Here is a 9,171-nt window from a genome sequence, read left to right as displayed (position 1 = left end):
AAACTACATGATTTGCGGCCGGCCATCACAAGGGGTTGGACTAGAGTTGTGCGTGCCTTCTGCATCCAGGAGAGCACAATAGGGCCATTCCGCTTCGCCTTGTTCAGCAACCAGAATGTCTGTCGCCTCGTTCTTTACCATCTGTAATAGTACAAGTATAGAACCCTCATTCAACATTCTTTATTTGGTGCTTATGTAATTCTTGAACATATGTACCTATGAATCGAATAATACATTGGTTCTTTGAACCTTATGGATATGAATAAATCTATAGCCTACTTTCAAGTTCAAATTAGGTACAATTTTAAATAGCAGTAATTAAATTAGGGTGAAATTACGGTGTGCAGGTCATTACAGCGCACATGGTCTATAAAGCACACGTGTGCGATATACATCATAATACAACACGGTTCACGAAGAGGAAACATGTGTAACAATGCATACAGTTGCTGTTTGCAAAGCGTGTGTGATGTCAGACGCTATCACAAACGGTGCGCGAAAACTAAATGTGTGTGATTGTCTACCTATTGTACACGGTTTACAATAATGAACTGTTTGTGATGTGCCAGGAATCGTAAACGTAGAGCCAGTTTGGTACGTGCCTGGAGAACTCTCGTGCCTAGAATGTGCCTGGTTTTAGGTAAAACCACTAAACTCCGACTGCGATGGCAATGCGAGCACAAACGAGTAGCAAGGATGAAACGTTTGGGATATTTGAGATATCAGAAACGGTTATATAGGAAAAACTGTATGCATCAAGGCTCCCTATCCCCGACGGTTTCTGGGTCGTGTGGGAAAGACCGCCTATAGCAGTCAGTCACTAGGTGACGGTTCAGAACGCCATCACGGAAATGGGTTAAAAACCGTTTGTATAGCACCTTGTTGTACACTACAAAAAAAGACACATCCATGACATTTTGGGCCGAACAAATTTTTCTGCCATGCTTATGACACTTCTATGACGATAATTGTGACAAAACCCGGTATCATCATAGATGTGGTGTGCTCCTACTTCTATGACAAAAAATCATCACCGAAAATGGGCTTTCCGTCCTAGGAGGGCCGGAGACACAGCTGCATGACATTCTTTGGGCCGTCCATGACAGAAAAAATCATGGTAGAAGCGAGGCGAGGAAAATATCGGGGAGTTCCCGGTTACGGTGGGTGGTCGAGGCCGAGCGATGCATGGAGGGATTGCGTGTTTCTCTCGTACACATACGCGCATGGGTGCAAGGCGTGGGCTCTAACTGAACCGAGCAAGGCGTACACTTACTGAACCCGAGCGATTGCACTGGCTATGCGTTGCTGAACCCAAGCGATCGATCGATCCCTGGCTGTTAACTGAACCTGATCGAGTGATTCCTTCACTACTGCTGCTAACTGAAGCCGATCGAACCCGCTGCCTCTTGATGAACAGTGAGCATTGTTGGGGGTTGGATGAAAAGTTCCCGGTGGGGCTTGGATGAAAAGGACCCATGGTAGTAGAGGTCGTTGCCGCTGGATGAATAGGACCCCGATCGAGCCGGTTGGGGTGGATGAATAGGACCCTGTGGAGGCTGGTTGAACAGTAGCCGGTGGAGGCTGGATGAACAAGACCCCGTGGAGGGATGGTTGAATAGTAGCCATGGAGGCTGGATTAACAGGAGCCCGTGGATGAACAGTAGCTGGTGGAGGCAGGAGGGAGACGCCGTGGATGAACATTCGTAGGTGGAGGCTGGAGGAGGTCGACGGTGGATGAACAGTAGCCCGTGGAGGCTGGAACGAGTCAATAGATGATCGATGAACAATAGCCCGTGGAGTCCAGTTTTGCGGTACACCACACCCCTCACGATGAACAGGACCCCGTTTAGACTGTAGGAGGTCGAAGAGATGTCTGTTTCCTATGTTTTGCGGTACGCCACATCCCACCCAATCAACAGGACCCCGTTTCGAACGTAGGCACTCCAACAGAAGCCTATTTCTTCCATTTTGCGGTATGCCTGTTAGGACCCCGATTCCAAGCCACATCGATCTAGCCAGTAACACCTCATATCACTTTGCGGCCTCACGCACGGTATCCCACGGGTGTCGCTTTACCATGGCCCGGGACCGTTTGCGCCTTTTGGCTCACGTATATGATAGTGTCGCTAGCATCCATATGACAGAGAACCCGGGCCGACATGGCTAGTCGTGAACCCAAAGCAGCACAGACCTATGGAGACAGGCATACATGAATCACATCGAGCATGTCGGTCATCAGCGAGTGATTCCGGGCTGTAGCACTGGGCTAACAGGACTCTGGGGAACCCGGGCTGTAGCAGGCTAGGCAGGACTCCAGATATCACCGCGTGACATTTTCCTGAAGGGACAGACATAGGAATGAAGTGAAACACATGCCGGCCAGTTAAGTGTCCTGAACAGTAGTGCTGGGCTAGCAAGACTTTGGTGAACCGGGCTGTAGCGGACTACTATGGCTCTAGGAACACTAGACTACATTTCCCCATAAGAAAGGCTGCCAAGGATAAACAACTAGATTGTCGAATCCCACTCATACCAAGCATTTCAATCATACACACAATATGCCCAATATGAGTACATACAACATGGCATCACAACAAAACTCTACACTCAAGTACTTTATTTAAAGGCTCCAGAAAGCCATACATAACATGTTCATACAGATAGGGGTCACATGACCCGACACTCAAGTCATACAATCATACAAGCACAAGCGGAAGCAACTAGTCTGAGTACAGACACTAGAAAGAAAGAAGGCTTCTCGAAGCCTGATTATCTACATAGGGCCCTCCATGGCCAGGATCACCACCTGGGTGGCTAGTCACTCGTCGACGTCAAGGTCTACGTAGAACCCATTGGAGGGGGCGGTGTTGTCGTCTGAAAACAGTAATTAAGCAAACATGAGTACAAAGGTACTCAGCAAGTCTTACAACAGAACCTACTATACATGCTCATTCTCAAGAAGGTGGTGGGGTTATTGCAGCAAGCCAGCTTTGACTCTTGGCTAAGCTATCCTACGGAACTCCCCTAGTAAAATAGTTTTCGCACACGAGTCAACTACTCACCAACACAATACTCCACCCGGGGATCCTCCCTCATCATCCTACGAGAGGCCATCCTCGGTACTCACACTTATCTTGAGTCTTTTAGTAGTATCCATTAACTTGTCTATGAACTGTATAGGCAACCAAGTAGTCCTTTACCACAGACGCGGCTATTCGAATAGTTTTATACCCTGCAGGGGTGTACTTCTTCATACACGCTTTCACCACTTACCGCCGTTTACACGGCATGTACTCGACAACCTTCAAGCGGAAGCCCAGCGAGGGTGTCGGCCACGGCCTACCTAAACACTTAAGTCTCTAGTCCAGGTTTATCGCCTATCCAGGTTCCATCCTCAGGGAGTCCGGCCGAGGTTTCCACATACGGCCCCGAACGATGTGAACAGGGTCCCGAGACGCCAAACGGGCGCCCGGCATACCCGGCCACGATGTATCTACCGCAATATAGCCCACCCCTAGGGTCAGCGCTACGCACGGCCGCCAACACATAACCTACAAACACCAAAAACTATTTGCAACTCCTGGACAGAGTACTAGGGTGATTAAGAAGCCGAGAGGGTCCATTGGTTTCGGGCCCAATGTACGGTAGTAACTGCATCTTAAATCACACATACAGATCTCAGTTCTTATGGACGGCCTCAATGAAACAACCCACCATGTACTCCTACATGGCCTCTCATCGATACCTTTACCAAAACATGTTCAACACATCCCTCATATTACCGACATAATCATATCACTCTAGCCCATTACCCAGATGAACCATACCTAACACAACTCTAAGCATAGCAGGCATAGCAAGGTAGGAATCACATACATGGCTCAATCAACTCCTATACATGCTAGTGGGTTTCATCTAGTTACTGTGGCAATGACAGGTCATGCAGAGGATAAGGGTTCAACTACCGTCTCACACAGCAGTTTGAATCGCGTTGTCTTAATGCAGTAAACAAGAGCAGAAGCGAGAACATGGGTTTGTATCGAAATGATCAATGGGTTACTTGCCTATTGTAGAGGTAGTAGGGTACTGCCCTTCAGACGGATACTCGGGGTTATCCTCGGAGGCAGAACCTACCACGAAAGACACACCGAAACATAATCAACGCATGGCAATATGCAACAATATGATGCATGCTATGACATGGCAAGATGAAAGTGTCTTGTCCTAATTCAAGCTAAAACAGGAGGGGATGAACTCATTTGAATCAAAGATTCAAATATTAGCTCATTAAACATGGCCTTACTAGTGCATTACCTTATTCTGCTTAAACATCAAGGTTAACTTGTTTTGTCATGCATGAAAACATTACAGATGGATAGATTGAATTTTTCTGATCATTTTTCATATATAAATCTTTGCATTTGGAGCTATGGTTGATTTTCTATGATTTTTAGAAGTTTTGGATATTTTTTGGAATTTTCTATATAAGAATAATTTCAGTAATTGAATTAATGCGTCAACATGACATAGGTGTGACGTCAGCGGTCAACTGGGTCGGCCAGGTCAAACCTGACTGGTTGGCCCTCTCTGTCAGTGTCACAACTAGTTAACAGAATTAGATTAACACTAATTAGCTGTCAGTGGGGCCTGGGCCCTCATGTCCGTGTCTAAACTAATTAGAATTAGTTAAAACTAATCTTAAACTGATTAGCAGACCGGCCCCACCTGTCATAGACCCAGGGGGGTCTACCTGGGCCCGCATAGGGTCAAACTCGCCGGCGGCTTGACACCGGCGACGTCAGACGCGGCGGAGGGGCTCGGGTTTGCGTTTCCGGTGACCAAAACGACGGCGGAGTGCAGCTACGTGATGCGGGGAGCGAGCCGCATCGTTTGGTGGAGGAAGTGGGGCTCGGGAAGGCCGGAAACAACGCCGGCGACGACCCTGGCCGTCGCCGGAGTTCGGGCGTGGATGAACCCGGCGCTACGGGGCACGGCGAGGCATGGGGAGTGGTGCGTTAGGCTCCTGGGAGCGCGTGGAAGATGAAGGCGTGCTCGGATCCGAGCTTACGCGCCTGTGGCCACGGCGGCGACATGGCCGGCAGAGCTGAGCTCTCGGCCACGATGGCAGAGAGGGTTGGAGGACGCGGACGAGCGCAGGGAGAGGGGGAAACGGTGGCGGAGCTCACAGCGGTTGCAGGGGAGCGATCGGTGAGCTCGGGGAAGGGGTGGAGCGAGCGGGGCGGCGAAGGGGATCTCCGGTGACCAGAGCTGAGAACGAGCTCAGTGCAGTGTCTCCGGGGCGAGCGAGCGCACGGGGCTCGGCCTAATTGATGTAGTCGACGACGGCGGAGCTTCCTGGCATGTCGGGGCAGCAAATGGACGGCGGTGGCTGCGGTGGAGCTTGTCGGCGGGGATGGCTGCGCTCGGGAGGAAGAGGGGGAGAGAGCCAGAGAGGGAGAGAGGCCACGGGGAGAGTGGGAGGAAAGAGAGGGGGACGTGGGGGTCGGCGTGGCACCCCTAGACGCCTCCAGGGTGTCGGCAGAAGCAGGAGGTGGCCGGCGTGTGGCCGTGGGCGCCGGCCACGCGCTCCTCGTCCTCCTGGCGGGAGGAGGAGGACAACTGGCAAGGCCAGTCGACTGGGCCAAGCCAGGTGGGCTGGACCAGCACAGGTGAGGCCCATGTGGGTTTCCCTCTCTCTCTTTTTCTTATTTGTTTTATTTTTTATTTTTTTTCTACAACTGTTGGGCTTTATTAAAAATACCTAGACATCTTTAAAAATCCTGAAAATAATCAGGGGCTCTGTTTAGATTATTTCCAACAGCCCACACTTATTTCCAGAATTATTTGAGCATTTAAATTATTTTATAGCATTTAAATGCCCAAATTCAAATACTTATGATTTAATTCAATGACCTTCTGTTGACCTAGAAAATTGTGCACCAATTTTGCCAGAGGTTCTAACCCAAGACAAAGAGAGTGAACTTTTTAGAAGGGCATTTCAGGTTCATTGAAAATAATTTTAGTAAACCCTAGTTGTTTCCAGGGGGGTGCTGGGGTTTCTGTCTTCCCCATTTCAAATTTAAAAGGAATTTAAACATGATGCACACTCTAATGCTTGAACTAGCTAGGGTGTGACAATGCCAGACGCCTCCCGATGAACACGATCCCATTTCGACCGTAGACGATCGAACAGAAGGTCGTTTCCTCCGTTTTGTGGTACGCCAGGCCTCGTTTCGGCCGTTCCATTTAATTCGGTTGGCTCCCGATGAACAGAACACAATCTGTTGCCTCTTGATGAACACAGCGCAGTTTCTCCGTTCCGACCCAACCAGTTGGCTGCCGATGAACAGGACGCCATTACTGCCATCCGCTGCCTCTCCATGTACATGAGCCCTGGCCGTACGTATGCGTGAGTAGGCGTTTGAGACCCTGCCTGTATGTACGTATGTGGCCATATTTACTTTCTTGCACCCTAGTTGTACGTACGTGTACCTGATATATACGGGACTTCGTGACCTGCTACGTCTGCGCCTCAGGGAGGTAAGGAGGCATTTCCTTGCATGCGAATATATAGCTGGTGGGCCCCAGCTGTCAGGGGGAGAATCATATTTTTTCCCATGATATGGACGCACTTCCTTGCGTGCGACGATGTAGCTGGTGGGTCCCAGCAGTAAGGGGGAAACATTTTTTTCATGAAATACGGTAGCCCGTCTGATGGGTCCCTGCTGTCAGGTGGAGGAATCATTATTTTGCGCGTAATAAGGAGGCACTTCCTTGCCGCGGTCATGGACCCAGCGGTCAGCCTCTCCACGTACAGTCCTCTTTCGATGGAAGTCGTTCCTCGACCACATTGACCATGCCGCGCCAAGAGCAGCAAGGTGGTGGACAACGGTGAGGCCTAGGAAGGGGACGACACGGAGCCCGGGAAGACACAGAAGTGGATGCCCACATGGAGAGGAGTACGAGGGTTGACTGGTTCGGCTACGGTGTGAGGCTGCCGTCGCTGCAGAATAATAGGGGTTGTGGGTGAGTAGTGGGATGGCCTGGCCAGAGGTTGGAGTAGGGTGGGGCGGTGAGGCCTGCGCGGCAGCAGAGCCGGCCACGGGAAGCAGGAGCAGGTGGCACGACTGGCGCTGGTTTGGGCGGCTGGAGCAAGAAGACTAGAGGTTGAAGAAGCACTATGGCCATTGGATGGACATAGTATGGTCACTGGAGCTAGAATCGTTCATATTGACTAAGTTAACAAAGCCCTCCGTCCGCGTCAACTTAGTAGGCCCACAAGTCAGCCTCCCACTATGGTGGGTCATAGCTAGCAGGGGGAGTATCCATTTTTTTGTGCATAATAAGGAGGCACTTCCTTGCGTGCGAAGATATAGCTGGTGGGTCCGACCTGTCAGCGGGGGAACGTATTTTTCACAAAATACAGAGGCCCTTCCGGTGGGTCCCAGCCGTTAGGTGGAGGAATCGGTATTTTGCGCGTAATAAGGATGCACTTCCTGGTGTGTGGCCACGGACCCAGCAGTCAACCTCTCCACATACAATCCTCTTCCGATGGATGTCATTCGTTGACCAAGTTGACCACGCCACCGCGAGCACCAGTGCGGTGGACGACGGCGAGGCCTAGAAGGGAACGACATGAAGCTAGGGAAGACTTGGCAGTTGTTTCCGACGCGGAGGGGAGTACGAGGGTTTACTGCTTCAACTGCAGTGTGAGGCTGCCGTCCCCGGAGAATAACATGAGTTTTGGGTGAGTAGAGGGATGGATAGGCCAGTGATGGGAGTACGATGGGGCGGTGAGGCCTGCGCGGCATCACAGCCGGCCGCGGGAGGAGGGAGCAGGCAGTCCCGCCGGTGCTTGTTTGAGCAGCTAGAGTAGGAAGAGCAGAGATTGAAGAAGAACGACGGCCATTGGATGGACATCCAATAGTTGTAGGATCGAAAGTATGTCTAGAGGGGGTGATTAGACTACTTGGCCAAATAAAAATGTAGCCTTTTCCCAATTTTAGTTCTTGGCAGATTTTAGCAACTTTGGACTAGTCAAGCAATCTTAACACAATTCAAGCAAGCATGCAAAGAGTATATAAGAAGCGGAAAGTAAAGCATGCAACTTGCAAGAATGTAAAGGGAAAGGTTTTGAGGATTCAAACGCAATTGGAGACACGGATGTTTTTGTCGTGGTTCTGATAGGTGGTGCTATCGTGCATCCATGTTTATGGAGACTTCAACCCACGAAGGGTAAGGGTTGCGCGAGTCCACGGAGGGCTCCACCCACGAAGGGTCCACGAAGAAGCAACCTTATCTATCCCACCATGGCCATCACCCACGAAGTACTTGCCTCACTAGAGGTAGATCTTCACGAAGTAGGCGATCTCCTTGCCCTTACAAACTCCTTGGTTCAACTCCACAATCTTGTCGGAGGCTCCCAAGTGACACCTGGCCAATCTAGGAGACACCACTCTTCAAGAAGGAACAAATGGTGTGTTGATGATGAACTCCTTGCTCTTGTGCTTCAAATGATAGTATCCCCAACACTCAACTCTCTCTCACAGGATATGGATTTGGTGGAAAGAAGATTTGAGTGGTAAGCAACTTGGGGAAGGCTAGAGATCAAGATTCATATGGTAGGAATGGAATATCTTGGTCTCAACACAAGGATAGGTGGTTCTCTCTCAGAAAATATAGGTTGGAAGTGTAGGTTTGTTCTGATGGCTCTATCCACGAATGAAGAGGAGGTGGAGGGGTATATATAGCCTCCACACAAAATCTAACCGTTACACATAACTTTCCAAACTCAGTGGGACCGAATGATTAAACTTGGTCGGACCGATTCAGCAAAGCTAGTGACCGTTAGGGTTTTCGGTGGGACCAACATGCAACTCGGTAGGACCGATATGGTTAGGGTTAGGGCATAACGTAATCTCGGTGAGACCGATTACACAAAATCGGTGAGACAAATTTTGGTAATAAGCTAACCAAAGAGTTGGTCAGGTAAACTCGGTTGGACAGATCGCTCATTTCGGTGAGGCCGAAACGTTACGAAGGGAAAACAGAGTGTTTAAATTGCAATCTCGGTGGGACCGATCGCTCATCTCGGTGAGACCAAAATGTTATGAAGGGAAACAGAGAGATTACAACCCCATCTCGGTGAGACCGAGATCCCTATCGGTGAGA

This window comes from Triticum urartu, chromosome 2 (genome assembly GCF_003073215.2).
Source record: "Triticum urartu cultivar G1812 chromosome 2, Tu2.1, whole genome shotgun sequence".
Taxonomy (NCBI): Eukaryota; Viridiplantae; Streptophyta; class Magnoliopsida; order Poales; family Poaceae; genus Triticum; species Triticum urartu.
Note: the sequence above shows the minus strand (reverse complement) of the source record.